Below are 21,536 nucleotides of genomic sequence, written 5' to 3' on the forward strand. Positions count from 1 at the left end.
CTATAAATACTTCTTATTTTATTCATGTTTAACCAAATTCCCCAAATCACCTCCCCAAAATTAATACATAGTTATAGCCAAAAACACAGACACTATGTTTATATCTCCAAATTATAAAAGAGTACTAAACATGGCAAGAATTAAGTCTCTTCTTTGACTTTCCTAATGATTCAAAGTGTAGAAATAATAAATAAACTGCTCCCAAGATGAGTTTGATGAAGCCTCCCTCACAATCTCCACCCTGGCCACCACCACTTGCTACATCAGTGCTTCAGAGACAAGCTTTGTTTCTTAGACCATTTCTATCACTGGCTCTTTTTAGCAAAAGAATCTGAGTTTAAGGAAGGTATTTCAGTATAATTACTATTGCAATTAAAATTTGAAAGTCATAGAGTTATTTGCAACTGATACAACCTGTCAAAAAAGTTCCCAAGCTCTAGATGTCTATACTGTATGCAAAAACAGCCTTCCACTGAAGAGAACTTTCTTTTTTCTTTCTTTTGTCCTTTTTATGAAACAGGGTCTCACTCTGTCACCCAGGCTGAAAAGCAGTGGCACCAACATGGCTCACTGCAGCCTTGACTTCCCAGGCTCAAGCAATCATATCGCCTCAGCCTCCCCAGTAGCTGGGATGCCTGGCACATGCCACCACCCCTGGCTAATTTGCGTATTTTTTGTAAAGACAGGGTCTCACCATGTTGCTGAGGCTGGTCTCCAACTCTGACTCAAGCAATCCTGCCACCTGAGTCCCCCAAAGTGTTGGAATTACAGGCATAGGCCACCATGCCCAGCCGAAAAGGAAAAGTTAACAGTAGACACAAATAAAGATATGACTGGGACAAACAAGCCATAAGCATATGTATGTTTTAAACGTGGATCTAATCCCAGAATAGAATGTACAATATAAAACCAACCACCACACCATCAAAAAAAAAAAAAAATCAACAGAATCAGAAAGTAAACACTAAAATAGTATTAGCCTTTACTTCTTTCCTCAAAATAATTTCATTTTTCAATCAAATTCACCTTTGCAGAGAATATCAAATCTGGCAAAAAACGTTCCTAATCAGAAGTATCAAGCTTAAAAAGGTAGTAATATAGCTAATGGAGCTAAAGCTGAATTTTCTGCAAACTCTTTTGTCTAAAGCCCAATTTTCCAAACTCTGCCATGATGGGTGACTATTTGTATTTGTAGCCTAATCAAATCAAAGATATTTAAAGAATCTACTCAAATACTGGCTAATACACTCATTGCTTCTATGTATTTTAAATCATATCAACTTTCAAATGATTAAAATAAAATTTATGTATTTTATAATCTTTTAACTTTTAAATAACAAAATTATATGTGTACCACACAAACAGCTTTGGGAAAGCATTTCCTATGTCATCCCACAACGTTTTTTTCCTTCAAAAAGACAATCCACTGCATCCCTGCATAATTATGACCCAGAAAACTAGGGTATAAAGATTTTTATTCTGTAGCTTAAATCTCTGTTTCAGATTAAAAATTAATTTAATTAAAAATTATAATTAATCTCATTTCCTCAAAGAGTGATGTTTTAAAAAGCCTACACAATTTTGGATAAAAATTAATTATATCTTATTAATAAAATAATGGATTATCTAAAAAGCATGTTAGCCATAAGCCAAAATATATTCACTTAACTAGTAACATATTTACTATTCAAATTAAGTTCCATTAAAACTTAAAAATTCTAAGCCACAAATGCATACTACCTTTGCAAAGACAAAAATACTCCAAGTGTGAGAAGGTTTACTTGAGAGAAATGTTTATAACCGCATATATTAAAAAATAAACAAAAAACAAAAAACTTGGGATTCATAAGCAGACTGCAAAGCTTCTATGCTGACCTCTCAGTACATACAGATTCTTGCTGGCAAAAAATAGCAGTAAAATTTCTCTACGTTAAAGAACTGTTCAACAAAGTTTGACAATAAAATAAAAATGAAGTCAGTAAGAACACTGATGTTAATTGCCAGAACTGATTCCTTCACAAACCCTGTTTTCACAACAGCAACCCCTTATGATTAGGGGAATTAAAAGTTGCTGAACTCAACAATCCCCTCAGTTAAACAAACAGACCCCTCATAGAGCTGTCCAACGCTGCCCAAACTATCCATCCTTTAGTCGAATCAGTCAGTTTCATGAATTGTAGGATTTATCTTCAAGTCCAGTGCTGACTCAGAGGGTAGCTTGTTCCCTAGAGAAAACAACCAACAAAAATCAGAACAGCTACTGCTCATAAGCTCTTTCAACACCCAAGTGGAAAGGACAAACTTATTGGGTCTAAAAAAATAGTTCAACTTCCTTTCAACTACAGAAGTAGCCAATGAACCAAAGGCATCTACATGCCAGGGCAGTTCTTGATTAAAGCTTTCATTCAGTTACAGTGAAACTGTTAAATAGCTAACAGAGTTTATAGGAAAAGATATAGTATAAACCATACAGTTTCTCACTGGGAAGAAATATGAAGGGAACATAAATGGAAAGTATTCTAAGGCCAAAGCTATTTTTGTTGTATTTTATCTTTGAAAAGTCACTTTCCTAGTGTGTGCTAGGGGGAGGAAGGGATTAAAAGTCTCCACCCAGAAGCAGTTTAGATGTCTAGAGTAATTTTGCTTAATGCCATACATAATGAACTAGTGAAGTATTACATAATTCCTTAAATTCAAGGCTCTGATTCACTTGTTAAATAAAATATTCTGAATCAGAAGATTAAAAAGAGTAACAGGTTCTGTTTCAAGACCTGAATAGTGACTTCCCTTCCTTATTATGTCTAAAACAAACAAACAAACAAAAAAATCAACATGCATAGCCTTTGAAATTCAAGATACGCCGTAACAAAACAAGGAAGCCTTCCCATTTTATGAATTAGTGGTTTTTGTCTATAATAATATGCTGTTACGGAAAAAAGAGGGAAAAAATAAGAAAAGGAACTAAAGAGTTCAAGCTAATTTCAAAACACTGAAACACAATTTTTTCATTTTGTATGAATTAAAATTTTTTTATTTTTACAAAATAAACACATTACTCAAGCCTGCATCCAGACAGAATCAGGAAGGTGACCAATGCAACTTTTCATTGAAAATAAAAGTATCAATGCTATTAATCAAATGAAAATATATCATAATCAAAACAATCTCATTTCCAAGTTGTAACATGAACAAATCTTGATTCTCAGCCATAAACTCAGTGCCTGAGAGCTCAGGCTTGTGAAATACAATATGGTAGTGACCATGCATTGTTTTGAAAATTGTACTCATTTGAATTTAGGCATCTCACATTTTGGTTAAGTGGGTTTTTTTGTTTGGTTGCTTGGTTTTTAATGCCTTATTGATTCCTCACTTTCCCAACCTTTCTCAAAGGAGTTCCAGGGGGATTAAGCACCAATGAGCTAAACACCCATTGTATAATGAATGGCACCTGATGGCTATTACCCTTTTAGAAAATGAGAAAATAATCGCTTATATCACTTTTCTGTATTCTTTGGCTCAAATGAGGAATCTCAGCTAAGAAAAGCTGCAGCCTCCCCAACCTCCTTAATCTATGTACTGGTAAATTCCCTCCTCCTGGGAAACAGGCCACCAATAGCAGTGGTTTGAAAACACTATTAACTAGAATCTTAGGCTTCCAGCAATGCCTTGGGGTTTTGTAAATGCCTGATTTGAATTTCTATTTATCTGCTTTTCTACTATTTAAATCAATAAAAACACAAATGCAGGTCCAAATTAATATGCATTCATGTTTTAACATACCAACACCAATACACTTAATTTGTGTTGGGTTAGGATATTTTCCTGCAGACCTCAATGTAAGGCTTCTCACTCATAACCCTTGTGCATATATATGGATTTTTTAAAATTAGGAAGGTAGTGACTCTGCAATAATCTTTATTTAAATGCACGTGTACTCAGATAAATTTGAACACATGAGTGCACAACTTACCCATGGGATTCATGATTTTCATATTACTATATGATTAAAAATACAGAAAAGGAGAGTTTAAGAATATGAAGTTAATTATTATTCTTCACCCACCAATTTGAAGCCATTATTTAAAAAAAAATACCACATAGCCTTGTTCTCACTGAATAACTTCAAGAGTTAATGTAGTAAACCTGATTCTGTAAATTCCAGCTTTATCTGTTTTATATAACTTTAGGCTTGGGGGTTTATACCTAGACTTCACAAGAGTATTGCTGTTTTTAAATAAATGTATGAAAACTAACGTTCTAAGCTCTAATTAAGTTTCGGTACTCCTGATTCACAGGTTCTCTAGGGGCAGAAACAATAATTAAGTGTTAAGATTTGGCTGCCTGCTCATTTCTGAGTTACTGTGATACAGGTAAGTTCCAACCCATCTTTCCAGTCTTATTATCTATTAGTCTCTTCTCCCCATATTCTGACAACCCTCAAGAAACAGTGTGCCAAACTCTGGGATGCTAATGGCAAATAAAACTGTTAAAGATTTTAAAAGAGGAGCATCAAGTACTTAACATGTTTAAAAAAAAAAAAAAGAAAAAGAAAAAGAAAAGAAAAAGAAAAAAACTTTATCTACCTCTAGGCCATTTTCCATTAATTTTTCCATGTTCTAGCCCAATCTAACCTTTTCACTTGCCTAGCAATTCTAATTTTAAAACAAAATTCTACTCTTTGAATATAATTATTTGAAAAGATAAAACAAAAAGAAACTCCACATAGCAAAAGCAGCTTTTAAGAGCCTAAGATAGAGCTCTGTAAAACAAAATAATCCATATGATCTCAATACTTTAAATCGTCATGCAAATTCATCACTTTCAGAGAGCTGGTATTTAACCAATGTGCACTGATACCAAGGTACGGTTTGTTTTTAAGAAAAACAAATGAACAAAACACAACACTTTGGGAAGCCATGCAGGAGGATCACTAGAGTCCAGAGTTGAAGACCACGCTGGGCAATGTAGGGAGACCCCATCTTTACAAAAATAAAAAGAACCCTGCTCTAAGCCCATGGCTTGGTATTATGCCTGAGATTTTCTTCACAGATGTTCAGTCTTTACCTAATTCAGATTAAATTAATTTTTAAAAATTCATTGATTGAGGCCAAGTACGGTGGCTCATGCCTGTAATCCCAACATTTTGGGAAGCCAAGGCAGGCGGCTCACAAGGTCAAGAGATAAAGACCATCCTTGCCAACATGGTAAAATCCCGTCTCTACTGAAAAATACAAAAATTAGCTGGGCGTGGTGGTGCACACCTGTAGTCCCAGCTACTTGGAAGGCTGAGGCAGGACAATCACTTGAGCCCGGGAGACAAAGATTGCAGTGAGCCAAGATCAGACCCCTGCACTCCAGCCTAGCAAGACTTCAACTCAAAAAATAAATAAATAAATAAATAAATAAAAATAAAAAAATAAAAAAATTCTTGATTGAGAACATTTCTCTCTTTAATGCTTAACTAATTGAAACAAATAGAAACAACAAACTTCACTGATTCTCAACTGCCCATGTTTAAAACAGATTTAAAAAATCTTATCCTTTAAAACCCATCTCAAATAGTTTCTCTTCCGTGAAATTTTTTTCCGTTTATACCTTCATTCAAATCAGATATAATTAACCTTCCTTCGAATGTTCTGGCATTTTGAACATTTTTTACTCTAGATGTAAAGGGGTATATGTATTTTCTCAAGACAAAAAGAAAAAAAGGGGGGTATGTTAGAATTCCGTGAATTTTTAAAAAATATGGATAACTCTTTCCCATCTTGCAAGATGGCAGGTGAAAAAGTTGAGAAGCCAGATACTAAAGAGAAGAAACCTATAGCCAAGAAGGCTGATGCTGGTGGCAAAGTAAAAAACGGTTACCTCAAGGCTAAAAAGCCCAAGAAAGAGAAGCCCCATTGCAGCCACAATCCTGTCCTTGTCAGAAGAATTGGCAGGCATTCCCGATCTGCCCTGTACTCCAGAAAGGCCGTGTACAAGAGGAAGTACTCAGCTGCTAAATCCAAGGTTGAAAAGAAAAAGAAGAAAGTTCTAGCAACTGTTACAAAACCAGTTGGTGGTGACAAGAATGGCAGCACCTGGGTGGTTAAACTTTGCAAAATGCCTAGGTATTATCCCACTAAAGATGTGCCTCGAAAGCTGTTGAGCCACGGCAAAAAAAACCTTCCTCAATTGCATTCCTCTATGAAGAATGCACCAGATATTTGTCATTGCCACCTCGACCAAAATTGATACCAGCAATGTAAAAATCCCAAAACATCTTACTGACGCTTACTTCAAGCAGCAGCAGCTGAGGAAGAGCAGACACCAGAAAGGTGAGATCTTCGACACAGAAAAAGAGAAATAACAGATTACAGAGCAGTGTCAGATTGATCAGAAAGCTGTGGACTCACAAATTTTACCAAAAATCAAAGCTACTCCTCAGCTCCAGGGCTACCTGCGAACTCTGTTTGCCCTGATGAATGGAATTTATCCTCACAAACTGGCATTCTAAATGTCTTAAGAATCTAATTAAATAACTGATTACCATATATATATATATATATATATATATATATATATAACTATACATACACACACACACACACACACACACACACACACAAACACTATATATATATATGAAGGCTGATGTTTCAAATCTGGTGTTAGGTCCTAGATGGGGACTAGAGAATTTGTATTTTCAAAGCACCATATATGATTCTGATCTGTACCTACATATGAAAGCTCATAGGAACCACCACATGAAATCAAGCACTGAGCAAGGTTCTAAAACCTCAAGATATTAAGAATAAGACCTAGGTCTAAGCTCACACACTTTACACTCTCTCATAAAGCTCATTAAAATGCTTAAAAATGTTCACTCTTAATACTTAACTGTAGCTCTCCATATGTGATCACAATAAAAGATAAAACACCCCAGGAACATTTAACTTTAGTGGAGGAAACAAGTATGTATAAAACTAACATGAAGGTCAGGCACAGGAGTCCACGTATGTAATCCCAATACTTTGGGAGGCAGAAGCAGGAGAATCATTTGACGCCAGGAGTTTGACCAGCCTGGGACAACATAGTGAAACCACAACTCTATGAAAAACATTTCAAAATCAGCCACGCATGATGGTGAGTGCCTCAAGCCCCAGCTACTCCAGAGGGTGAGGCAGGAGCTCAGGAGTTTGAAGGTGCAGTGAGCTACGATCAAGCCACTGCTCTCCAGCCTGGGATACAGCCTATCTCTAAAATATATATGTATATGTGTATATATATATATATATATATATATATATATATGTGTGTGTGTGTGTGTGTGTGTATATACATTTAAAATATACGTATTTTAATATATATATTTAAATATCTTATATATGTATATAAATGTGTGTGCATATATATTTTAAATACATTAAGTACTTTAAAGCATTTTAAATACTTTAAAACATCAGGGAGATTAGATATATTTAAAATACTTTAAATATATATGCACACAGATATACATATATATTAGAGAAATACAAAAATATTAAAAATTATGATACTCAACACACTATAAAAATACAAACATGTCTTTCTCTAATATATATGTATGTATATGTGTGCATATGTATTTAAAACACTTTAAATGTCTTTCTCTAATATATATGTAAATTAACATACTGTATATATATATGCACATATATATTAAAGACAAAAATATTAAAAATTCTGAGATACTCAACACACTATAAAAGCAAAGAAATGGGAGATACTATAATGCCTACAGAAGCAGAAATGACTTCCAGAAAAAGTAATTTGACCTAATAAATAAAAAGTAGGCATAAGTCTCAATAAACAGGACAGCCTTCCAGGCAGCATAAAGCCCAAACAAAGGCACAGAGATAGGGAAAAGGCTGACCATGTTCAATACATATTCTTAAAGAACAGGAAATATACTGAATAAGAGAGTGAGGTCCTAACATGAAGTAGAATTAAAGGGACTAGGTCTATTTAGTCAGAAAAAAAGACGGTAGCATTTTAATAGAACCTTCAATTATTTTAAGGAAGAAATCAGGGAAGAGGATGAAAAATAATGGTGGGAAACTTCCTTTACATTGTTAGTCAAAGGCCTTTTTTTTAATAAGTGACATTTTAGCAAGTGCCTAAGAAGAGAAGGAACCAGCCATGGGAAGCATAGGAGGAATGACACATGCAGAGAACATGAGTCAAAGGAGCTTGACATTATTTGGGGAATGTCAGTAAGCCCAGAACTAAGTACACAAGGGAAAGAGTGACAGGTGAGATTATAGGTATATAAAACAGATTATCCAGGCCATTGTAAGGGGCTTGAATTTTATTCTAATGACTATTTAGTCATGATTTGGTCTATATTTAAGATTACTTTTGTTACTATACAAAAAAGGAAAGGCAAGGATAGACCAATTAGTCTCTTTGAACAGTGCATGGAAGAGGCTATGATGGCAAGAGTAAAAAAGAAAAATAGAAGACAGTTCAGAGACATAATATGAAAGCCAAGTAGATATGGAAAATGAAGAGCACAAAAATACATCTTAGGTTTCTTGTTTAAGAATCTTTCAAGGCTGGGCGCGGTGGCTCACGCCTATAATCCCAGCACTCTGGGAGGCTGAGGCAGGTGGATCACGAGGTCAAGAGATCGAGACCATCTGGTCAACAAGGTGAAACCCTGTCTCTATTAAAAATACAAAAAATTAGCTGGGAATGGTGGCGCACGCCTGTAGTCCCAGCTACTTGGGAGGCTGAGGCAGGAGAATTGCTTGAGACCAGGAAGCGGAGGTTGCAGTGAGCCAAGATTGCACCAATGCACTCAAGCCTGGGTAACAAGAGTGAAACTCCATCTCAAAAAAAAAAAAAAAAAAAAAAAAAAAAAAAGAATCTTTCAGAAATTGGGCTAAAATGAAGGCTTTGAAATTAAAAACAAAAAAGAAAGAAAAATAAAGAATACTTAAGAGGAAGATAATCAGTTTACTCAACTTCAAAAGAGCCCAGACAAGAAAAAGCCTTAACTCAGCAAACAGAATGTAGGGTAAGAATAAATTCTAAAATGAACTGAGGTATGAAGTTAGTTTTCTTCTATTAACATATGGAGGCCAGTCATCTAGCACTTTGTGGGGGGCCAAGGTGGGAGGATTGCCTGAGCCCAGGAATTCAAAGCTGCAGTGAGTTATGATCACTCCACTGCACTCCAACCTGGAAAAGAGAGCAAGACCCAGCCTCCTAAAATAATACCACCACCACCCACATGGAACTGAAAGTATGAGAAAGGGGGAGCTTGTTCTCCCTCTCTGTACCAGACTACACTAGTGCTTCTTCACTGCCTCAGTTCTCCTAAGGTACTGGTTCTTAAATAGGACTGGACATCACAATATCTGAAAGGCTTTCTGAAAGTAGACATGTATAGAACTAAATGAAAAGAAAAACGGAGGATCTGGATGAGAAACTGAATTGGTAGGTTTAGGGGTCCTGGTCAGCAATGCATATTTTAAAAGCATCTTGGGAAATGCTGATATGCATCTTTGGTTAGTTTTTAAAAGATTAATATGAAACCAATGTTAATGCAATAAAACAATTTTTGTTGAAATGAATTACTTTTCTTTAGACAAAATTTTTAAGTTGCCACTATATTTCTTTTTATAGAAATACAAAGAGAAAACATCAAGGAGATTAGATTTTAGAAAGACTATAAACCTGATGCTTGCCAGTGAAACTATAAAAGCCTATTTCATCTCTACACCGATTTTATGACATCCTGAGGTAGCTCTACCATTTCCTCAAGGAATAAATGTTCAAACACAAAATTAATTTGTAACATAAAACATGCACACAACTACACAATATACTTTTCCTCCAAACAAAGTAAGTCGCAATTCTTTTTTCTGAGATGGAGTTTCGCTCTTGTTACCCAGGCTGGAGTGCAATGGCGCGATCTCGGCTCACCGCAACCTCCACCTCCTGGATTCAGGCAATTCTGCCTCAGCCTTCTAAGTAGCTGGGATTACAGGCACGTGCCACCATACCCAGCTAATTTTTTTTTTTTTTTTTGTATTTTTAGTAGAGACGGGGTTTCACCATGTTGACCAGGATGGTCTCGATCTCTTGACCTCATGATCCACCCGCCTCGGCCTCCCAAAGTGCTGAGATTACCGGCTTGAGCCACTGCACCCAGCCATAAGTCGCAATTCTAATAAGAATATCATAATTTTCAGGCCGGTCATGGTGGCTCATGCTTGTAATCCCAATACTTTGGGAGGCCAAGGCGGGCAGATCACTTGAGTTCAGGAGTTCAAGACCAGCCTGGCCAACATGGTGAAATCCATCTCTACTAAAAGGACAAAAATTAGCCGGGCGTGGTGACGTACACCTGTAATCCCAGCTACCCAGGAGGCAGAGGCAGGAAAATCACTTGAGCTCAGGAGGCTGAGGTTGCAGTAAGCTGAAATTGTGACATATCACTCCAGCTTGGGCAACAGAGTGAGACTCTACCTCAGGAGGAAAAAAAAAAAAGAGTGTCATAATTTCCAAAATATTATGAAAAAATGCACTTGAGAAAATCACAAAAATCTTCTTCTCTCTGAGGTTTCTAATATAATTTTAACCATTTTTTAAAAATCAGTCAAAGCAACCATCCAAAGTTACTACTCATGATTTTCCTAACTACACCAATATATTTGCCTTTTGGAATTACTGATCTAAAATTTTTATATTCTAGTTTAACAATATGCATGCTGGGTATCTATTAAGCTACTCAAGAAAAAAAAAAGATAATGGTATTCTAATTTGTAAATCCAGTTAAGTTTTATAGTGAGTCTAACCTAAAAACTTGTTCTGTAAAACTGATGAGGAATATGTATACTAAGAAATCATTATTTTCATAGAGGCCTAATTTCCCCATAGATCATAGTTACGTTATTTTCTGTCAACGGGTTACAATTTTAGCCTAACATAATAAAAGGGAGTCTTAAAAAAATTTTTTTTTGGATAAGAGTTGTTCATCCTAGAACTCAAATCAGCAGGGCCCTTATCTAAATACTTACTGTGATTCCTAATATATGTATATGTGATTTCGTGCAAATCATTCATTTTTATGCCAATGGAAATTAAATTCTCAATATAGTATGTATTTCATAGATTTTATAGTCTTTAAAAAATTTTAGCCGGGCGCGGTGGCTCAAGCCTGTAATCCCAGCACTTTGGGAGGCCGAGGCGGGTGGATCACGAGGTCAAGAGATCGAGACCATGCTGGTCAACACGGTGAAACCCTGTCTCTACTAAAAATACAAAAAATTAGCTGGGCATGGTGGTGTGTGCCTGTAATCCCAGCTACTCAGGAGGCTGAGGCAGGAGAATTGCTTGAACCCAGGAGGCGGAGGTTGCGGTGAGCCAAGAACGCGCCATTGCACTCTAGCCTGGGTAACAAGAGTGAAACTCCGTCTCAAAAAAAAAAAAAAAAATTTTAAAGATATAATGTGGAACACTTCATGAATTTACATGTCATCTTTGTGCAGGGGCCATGGTAGTCTTCTCTGTATTGTTGCTGCCAAAGTGAGCATGCATTTCATAGAATTTTTCTTTTACACTGAAGCTAGCAGAGCTTTATCTTCTATACGCAAATATAATATATCCCATTTAAAGTGTAAATAGGTCAATTCAACAGCTCCCATTAAAACAACAGTTTTTTTCAGATGCAACAGAACAATTTTCTATTCTTGAAGTATCCAACATCTAGATTAATGTTAAACTCAATCTTGGACTCAAAGACTGTGCTCTTTATGATACCTAACTCTACTCTTATTTTGCTATCCTTCAATATCTATCGTAACAGTCACTTCTTGGAAATTTCTAACCCCTTATCCTCATTTTTATAGCTTCCAAAAACGTGGGGATTAGAAATTATGTGAAGGAGACTATAAAGTTATTACAAATAAAGTATTCTTTTTCATTTTGTTGAAAACAAGAACTAGTTTTTACTTTGGGGTAAATATAAAGGGAAAGTGTAAAATGTTCATCCTGTTACTGTTTAACAGTATTATACCACCACAAACTGATTAAAATTATTATACCACCATAAACTGATTAAAATACAAACTTTTCTCTTTATATTATGCAATAAAATGACAAATTTCAATGGCTTCTAAAAGGTTTTATTATTTTCATTTTTAGAGGCCGGATCTTGCTGTGCTGCACAGGCTGGAGATCAGTGGTGTGATCACAGCTCACCTCAGCCTTCAACTCCTGAGCTCAAGCAATCCTCCCACCTCAAGCTCCCAAGTAGCTGGGACTACAGGTGTGTGCCACTATACCTGCCTATAACTGTTTGTTTGTTTTGTTTATTTGTTTTGAGAGACCAGGTCTTGCTATTTTGCCTAGACTTATTTTTATATGTAAATCACCTTTAACAAAGGCCATGTGGATCTAGCCAAAATAATTTCAACTTAATTTCCATCTCTGATTTGCCCATTAATAACTACAGAATTTCATTAACTAATTTATATAATCATACTTCATTTTGGCTGAATATCTATGATAGATATTTAGACTAAACTGTTATTAGAAATACTGTAAGCATTAATAAAACAATTAAGTACCTAAAACTTCCTCATAAAATGTATTTAATCTTATTGACCAAACTCAAGCACATGTCAATTTATATGATGAATTTAACGTGAGTTTTATCAAGCACACAGTCTTCAATATTTGATGGAGATCACAGCTTGCACAATTGCTTTGTTTTTCCTGTCCACACGTATTTTCTCTTTGACATAACTTCAGGCTTGCCTGTATCAATGGTGTCATTTCTAGATGAACTGTCACTAATTAATTCAATAAATATCATTAGAATATTAACTGTGTAAAATGCAGTGCCTAAATCCCAAAAACATGAGTAACTCAACACATTTTAAAAAATCAGCGTCAGGATTTTAACTATACTAGAAGGAACCTTAGCTACTGGCCTCTAACAGTAGGTTACTTACTTTGGTCACTATAATGTTTGAAGAAACAAAACAGTAACCTACCTGCTTGTCCCCAAACTAGACCAAATGATCTAAAAAGATAGGACCTCCCCTAGACTCTTCAATGGTGGCACAATCTTTTAAATCATAACACTTAGATTATTTAAACGAAGCATCAAAAGAGGGGGAAGAAAGATGTTAGCTACTAAACATAACTTTTTTGATTCAAAAGAACCATTTTCTTCTTCTCGAGTGGTAGTGAATGTTTTAGTAAATGGTGTCCTTCATTCACAGTGATAAGTTGTGTTGTTTTGTTTACACACAAGAAACTTACTCTAAGAGTGTCTTAAGAAAATTAATTACAAAAATTGACACAAAGAAGTAAGATTAACATTAGTTAACAATGTAATTTTACTATTGGGTTTCTTTCAAATGAAAAAAAGCTACCACAAAGTACAAACAAAAATTAAAGTTGATCTCAAGAACACACTGTGGTTGAATCAGTAAGTGCCTCTTATTTCTCTAACATTAACAACAATTTAGTAGTTGTTTTTCTTATTTTCTCTTTTTTTTGCCAGGACATGTTCTCATCTGAACAATTTAGTTGATTTTTGGTAACAATTTTAAAACATATATGTAAATAAAAGATGTATGATTACTAGTTCCAGAACCATTAGGGTTTTGTTTTGTTTTTTTCATCCATGGGATGCTGCCTGAGGTTTTCTTTTTTTTTTTTTGAGACAGATGCCCAGGCTGGAGCACAATGGCACAATCTCGCTCACCACAACCTCCACCTCCTGGGTTCAAGCGATTCTCCTGGCTCAGCCTCCTGAGTAGCTGGGATTACAGGCATGCATCACCACACCCGGCCAATTTTGTATTTTTAGTAGAGATGGGGTTTCTCCATGTTGGTCAGGCTGGTCTTGAACCCCCGACATCAGGTGATCTGCCCATCTCAGCCTCCCAAAGTGCTGGGATTACAGGTATTGAGCCACCGTGCCTGGCTAAGGGTTTTAAATTTTAAACAGCCACAGTACTTCTGTTACTCATTTTCTAGGTATTTTGAAAAACTAAAAATTACAGTAACTAATTTACATTTTGTCTCACTAACATTACCAAGGTGGAAGGAATCCCTGTTTCCCAGATTTATTAATGACTAAGCATCAGTATATTCATGGATTCAACAGTGACTTCAGTTATTCGGAACACAAACATTAACCAGAAATGAAGTGATACTAGACTCAGCCAAAGGATAATATAAAGCCCATGTACCTTATTCATAGGAAACAATTCACATCCTTGACTTAAAGCCTTTTTCTCACTTTAAAATAAAAAAAAGAGGTACTAAAAGATGTATTTATGTTGTTAGCTCTCAGCAGATTAGGAGGAGAACGAGAAAGGGAGATTAAGAGGAAAGAAGAGATAAGAATGATGAAAGTTCTAAGCAGAGCAGTCATTCTCAAAATGAAGTCCCAGGACAAGAAGCATCATTAGTAACACTTGGGAACACATTAGAAAAGTAAATCTTCCCTGGCTCACCCAGAGATACTAAATCAGAAACTCTGGGGATGGGACCACGCAAATGCTCGAGTTTAACGAGCCTCAAGGTGATTCTGATAGACTGAAATTTGAGAATCACCGTCATAAAGGCAGAAATACTAACAGCAAAACAGAGTTACCAATAAAAAAGCCAATAAAAACAAAAAAATGATCAAAGTAAGCTCGCCAGATTATGGCCATTCAAGGCACTACTTTCAGGCACTTTAAGAGATTCAGAAGCAAGAGTAAGACCTTACCTTCAAAGAGTTATAATCTAATTCACTGGAGCAGAAGACCAGTGAAAAGAATAACAAATCTAAATAATTACCTAACTTGAAATAAACTGCTCTACAAACTCAGATATGTAAAAGGTTTCAGAGTATTCTGGTTCAATACAATTACTGAGGCACACACAGTTGAACAAGAGTCATCAAAAAATAAGATTACATTTTGTTTTAAGCCAGAGTACTATGGAAAGATTTGTGAAAATATAAAGTTCTGACAATTAAAACTGTAAGCTTCTGATATCCAAAAAATTCAAGTATGCTCGAAAGATTCATTTCCCCTGATGCTAGATAAATCAGTTATTGCAGCTGCTTTGGTGATATTTTTAAAGTAATTACAAAAGATGCAAATGAGAAAATACCCCCAATGTATATTCATGAGATAACCAGGATCAACTGTTAAAACTTTTGCATCTAAAGGAAGCTGGGAAATATAGCCAAGCTGCTTAAAATAATTTAAGTCCAGATTTTAGTCAAAAGTCATCATAAGAGAAACTTCCAGGCTTGGGCCATCCCATCTTCCCATTCTTGCTCCTTGATGCTGTTCCCCTTCCTTTCCAGGTCACTGGAGAGAAGCTGAGAAGCCCTTGACGTGTGTCTCTTGTAAGTTATGTGAAGAGCATCCTAGCCAACCTGAACACTTGCCTTGGAGTGTTATAAAAGCAAGAAATACATTTTTGTTATGTTAAGCCATGTCATTATATTTTGGACCTATTTGTTTCAGCAGTTTTAACTTACCACCACCTCAGACACAGTGGGCAACAAGATTACAACCTATATTAACTATGGCTGAGACCGCAGTTGGTGACTAAAAATATATTAACATCGTATTGATGTTAATATATTAATGCTAATTTATTGTTTATTAAACAATGTTAATTTTACTGTTTTCTCAAAGGTACCCCCACCAAATGACTATTAGTTATTAATTACTATGCATAACACCATGCTAAAATCTAGATAACCACATGTAAAATATAGGAAAGTGCTTATGAAATCATAAGAAAACATCTTATTTCAGACATATCAATGTAAGAGATTCATGACTGAAGAATTTAGAATTAAACATTATCACCATAATAAATATGCACTCCACATCTAGGTTGTTGCAAGTATTTACGGGTGGAATTTACATGCTTATGTGCATTGGGGGTTTGAAAAAGGCCACATCTATAATTCCCCTCCTTTTACTAAGACCCTATCTGCATGCCCTACTCTAGAGTAACTACATATGAAAGGCAGTACGAATAAGAAAAGATGAATTTCGTGGTCAAGCTGAGAAGAATCAAAGGATAATTCAAGAAACAGTAGGGGCTACAACCATCTGATTCATTCATATATAACTAGAGGACCACTCCTCACTAGACAGGTAACACACAGAACAGTAAATTTATTCACACAAATACTGAGTAGGCACACTGCTCTGGGTATCACTGAGCTAAAAAGTCAAAGAAAAAAAAACAACCCCTAGTGCTCTCAACCTATTTGACTAAAGAAGGAGGTGGAAGAACATCAACATAACTCTCCATATTGAGCTATGAATCAGATCAGAAATACTCTTGGGCATTTACTTACACCTGTTCTCTATGCCTCTCTGTTCATCCAGAACCAATATAACACTCTGATTCACCCCAGACTCTAATCTTATATTGCTGAAACAGTCCCCTTACCTCCATCTATGAAACAAAGGTAGGCATGGGAAGAGTTTCTATTTACACAGAATATGTCAATAAGTCCATACGCCTTCTGAAATCTTTCTTAAGTCTAGTTCAAATGTTATCCTTCCCTTTTTACTACTTCTCACCACTGTTTTCATTTCTGTCTCTTTACTGTCCTCTACTCTTCTATAGATTCCCATGTCTCAAAAAGAACAAAACAAAACAATTTTAGATTAGAAAGACTTAAAATCATCTACTAGTACCTTCTTATAGAACTGAAGACTCTAAAACACAGTAACCAAGCGGTATGCTGAAAATCACATAGCTACTTTAATAGAACCGGTACCATTTTCTAAAGGCAATTGAGTCATAATACACTGAAAGCTGTCCTGAGAGCAGCAAGAGACTTTGCTGCAGCTGTAGATCACTGGATCGGTAATTCAAATTAAAGGGAATCCCTACCCACTCCCATCCAGCCCCTACCCCCTAATTATGGGACAAAATAACAAATTCAATGAGATTTAAGCAGGAAGTTCACAGTAGGAACTCTTAAACCTATCAGGACACATTAACCAGGGATTCCACAACCAGTAGATTATCTACCAGTAGCTATTTAAGCCTTACCTGACAGGTCTCCAAGCCAGCTGCAGCAGCCACATCCCTCTCTGCGCCATAAACGTCTCGCCTCAGTTTTCTGAAATTCCCAACTGGGAAGGGAATATAGCCAGCAGGCACTCCCAACCCTGCTACGATTCTACAGTTCTACTGTTAGTAACCTTCCCAGGGGCATCACAATCTGTGTCCTTACACACACATACACAGAGAAGTTTCCTTCTAGGATGAGCTCCTCATTACAGGGCAAATAAAAGGTCCGCTTCTCAAAAACCTTGAGATCCCTGATCTTAATCATAAAATAGTTGTTAATTTACTTATTTTTTTAAGGTAGAAAGCACTCTCCAAACTAAAGAACTTGGAAAGATTTGAATGATTCTGCTGAATATACCTGAAAAACAAAGTAGTTACAAAGAATGGAAACATGCAATTTAAAAATACAAATACTTTAACTGGTTATAAGAATGCTTTAGCATCTCAAAACACACAGTGACTCTAGTTTTGATCCTGTTAAAACAGGCACATTTCTGTTCCTCATTTGACTATTCATCTGCATATTCTTGAACATTTGCAGTTTTTAGTTCTTCAAAGATGTTTATTAATTAAAATTCACTGTACTTGAGATACCTACCAATTACAAAATTATTTTCTAAAACAAAAATGAAGTCTTATATAGAATAAGCATTTATTAAGCACCATTTATATCTAAATTTGTACCAGATGAGAAATGGCATGGTCCCTTCTTAAGCATTTTTGTGAAATGTTTAGGAAATCTAATTAATATTTAAAACAATTAGAAGAATACTTTAATGCTAAACTACCACTATTAATATTAAGTACAAAACTAATTCAAATAATTCAATTGAGACAGAAATATCAAATTAATTTGAGGTATAATTATTTGACTATCCCATAGAATCCATTTAACAGTAAACTTCTGAGAAACATTTATAAGGAAAAAATCTGTTTAATGTTTATTAAAATTGGTAATGTTTAAGAACTACATATATATGGCTATAATTTTTATTTTAAATCATTATATCCCTTAGTACAACACAAAATAATCTAAAGCAAAAGCTTATGGAGTTTTTGTGCCTTGAAAGACTTAAGTACACAGCCCTAAAATACACAATGAAATTTTAGGCCTGAGCTTAGATATTCATCTTTAAGACCATAGATTCGAAAAAAGAAGTTTCCAAAGAGTTTCCATTCTCCCAGTAGTATACTCTTTAGCTGGATATCAGAGTAGTAACATAGCTAGCTAGACATATCTGTGGATTTAATTTTACCCACACTAGTGTTCCACTCCTTATGACTTACAAGAGTTCACAATTCTGGACCTATACAATTCGTTCAACACCACTTCTTCCCAGTTGCCTGACACCATATTGTCTCAGAAATAAACCAGTTACATGGACACACATAGAACTACCTGAAAAATAAAATAAGTAAACTAAAAGAACTAACATGGAGGAAAGATTTTTTTTTTCCCATTCAACAAAAAAGAGAGAACTAGGACAAGTGGATGGAAGACAGACAAGACAGACTTTGGTTTAGCAGAAGACTGAGTTTTCTTTTTTATTCAAACTGTTACAGTGTACACTGCACTGGCTACCTTGGTTAGTTAATTAATTCCTCATATTACTGTAAGTGACTATGCAGAGAATAGATGACAAATCTGTCAGATATGCATCTCTAGACTTGCACAAGGCTGGACTATGTAAATCCCAAAGTTTCCACTTAAATCGATAACCAGTATCATGTTATTGCCTAAACCAATTACTACATAATTTAAATAAATTAAACCTCCATTTTCTCATCTATGACATGAAATGCCATAGACCTAATCAATCATAGAATTTTATTTTTTAGCATAGAACTTTAAAACTGAAAACAATCTGCTTCCCCCAATCCTTCAATATTGTAACAGTAAATAACTATTTTTAGTCTACAACATTCATAAAAAGTTTTGATATTTCTGAACAAGAATGACAAATATTAATTTCTCCTTTTTCTCTCCCTTCCATTTTTTCCTTTACATCTTTCTCTAGCTAAAAATGCTTTTTTAAAAAGTGTATTAGCCAATTTTATCCACCAATTTGGCACCAAACCTCAGGAATATGTAAGAAATGATTGTTCAGTATTTTTTAAAAACTGGATCTAAGAACATAATTTTCTTTGGATTTATTTTTCCAAAAACTTATGATAAACTTGGTAATAAATGAATACAATTATTTAATAATGCTGATTTTGATATAATAATTAGATGAGTCTCCCTGTATCAATCATAAGAGTTTGCCTTAATAATCTGCAATAAAGGCTGAGTAGGGTGGCTCACCTCTATAACTCTAGCACTTTGAAAAGGTGAGGGGAAAGGATCACTTGAGGTAAGTCTGAGACCAGCCTGGGCAACATAGTAAGAACTCATCTCTACAAAAAAAAAATTTTTTAAGAATTTTTTAAATTGCCATATGTCTGTAGTTCCAGCTACTCAGGATTTTGAGGTAGGAGAACTGCTTGAGCTGCAGCTGGAGGCTGGAGTGAGCTATGATCATGCCACTGCACTCCAGGCTGGATGACAGAGTGAGACCCTCTTTCTAAATAATAATTTACAATAAAACATATCTAATAATTTTAAAAACCTGCACTATTTTCATCTTAAAGGCATGAATACTGAAAAATGCTGAAAGTCACTGTGGCTCTTTTTCTTATTTATAAATCAATGATGACATTTGCAAATACAAGAACTCACCTCTGTCCCTCCCAAGGGCCCACACACAGTAATTAAGCAGAAGAAGAGATGCTCTTCCTGATATACAATTGTGCACTAAACCACCAGATGATACACAAGAACACTACCCAGAAACGTATGCTGTTCCTGCTGTACTTACAGTCATTTTCAAACACACTGTGGTGCTCTGAATTTGTTAACACTGAGGTAATTAGAGTACACGAAGACTTAGTTAACCAAGTCTACTATTAAATAAAAATAATCAAGAAAAATTCCGATTAAAAAGAACATTCAGCAATTAGTTCTCATGATAAAATTACTTTTCACGGCACAAAAATTAAAGCATAAACTATCATTTCATAACTTCGTTTCCAGAGATCTAGTCAAAACAAAACAAAAAACAAAACAAAACAAAACAAAACAAAACAAACAAACAAAAAAAACCAAAAACCCTCTGCCTAAGCAAGAGCTAATAGAAAAATGTATCTTTAGGCTATGTGTTACTTAAAAGTATTCTTACTATATAACACTCTGGAAATTAGCCTTGTTAAAGTTGTGTTAAACCAATGGTTCTCTGGGAGGTGGAGGTTGCAATGAGTTGAGATCAAGCTATTGCTTTCCAGCCTGGACAACAAGAGCAAAACTCCGATTCAAAACAAAAACAAAAACAGTGGTTCTGAACTTATAAAAGGCTGTGAATCTCTGAGAGGAAAATAAAAGCTGTTGCCAGAGAAAAACGCGTATTTACAAATAAAAATATGCATATAATTGTAGGGGTTCTCAAAGACAATGAAGCCCAAGTGCCGTATCTTTAATATCATTAAAACAACTACCTTCACAAAAGATACTTGGAAATGTAGCTATTGTTCATAGGTTCAATGTGCATAACAAAAATGTATCTATTAGGTTCCTGATTCCTTAAAACAGAATAAAACGGGTGTGTATACCATTTGATAGAAATACATGAGACGCATTTTTAATGCCTTTTAAATCTAATTAGCTGTGAATAAATTCAAATATTTATATAAAGTTTTCTTTCTTACACTGAGGCATACACTAAAAACATGATTTATTTTTTCTTAAGTGATCAAAACAAAGTTTTAAAAAACAATGTGATTCACTCAGAGCCTCTTTTGCACCAGGCATTGTCTTTGTTCCTTAAAATTTGAGGAAAGCCACTCTTAATATCCACTCAACAGCAAATACTAGGCCAAAATAAAATGGCCTAAAAATTTTGACAAATATATTTGGTCAAAAATATATTTAGATATGTGCTTTCCCAGATGTAATGAAAATGACATTAGTATACAAAGTGTCAAAGTATTTAAGGTTTCATATTTTGTAGTAATTTGACATATTTTTAAGGGCAATCATTTTGGGTATAGCAATTATAAAAGAAAATTAAAAACTTGTAACTAAAAATTATCAACGAGTTACACCTATAGTAGACAATAAGCATTAAAAATAAACTAAATCACCCCTAAAGTAGGTAAACAATAAGCACTAAAATTAAACTAAATCATCCCTAAAGTAGGTAAATAAACTCTACATTTAATCTCTCACCTCACACTGCAAATGTGAAGAATCCTTCCTTAAACAAATTAACATTTGTGGGTAAGAAATGATGGAAGTCACTGAGAGTACAATGGTTTTTCTAAAAGGCAGACTTAAATTTTTTCTTTGCTCATCTCCAGAGTGTTAAGCCAATAACCAGACAGAAAAAATAATTATGCAAAATCATTGATTT

At 35.0% G+C, this 21,536-nt stretch overlaps 1 protein-coding gene and 1 non-coding gene across 4 annotated transcripts in view; both read right to left on the reverse strand.

The window, feature by feature from the left end:
* PAN3 (poly(A) specific ribonuclease subunit PAN3) overlaps positions 1-21,536 on the reverse strand; it is a 172,034-nt gene that overhangs the window by 60,441 nt on the left and 90,057 nt on the right. The window lies entirely within an intron of this gene.
* LOC120365808 (U6 spliceosomal RNA) lies at positions 11,475-11,578 on the reverse strand. Its single transcript, XR_005580655.1, has one exon. It is a non-coding gene; the product is annotated as a U6 spliceosomal RNA (small nuclear RNA).

Source organism: Saimiri boliviensis, chromosome 16, assembly GCF_048565385.1.
Source record: "Saimiri boliviensis isolate mSaiBol1 chromosome 16, mSaiBol1.pri, whole genome shotgun sequence".
NCBI lineage: Eukaryota > Metazoa > Chordata > Mammalia > Primates > Cebidae > Saimiri > Saimiri boliviensis.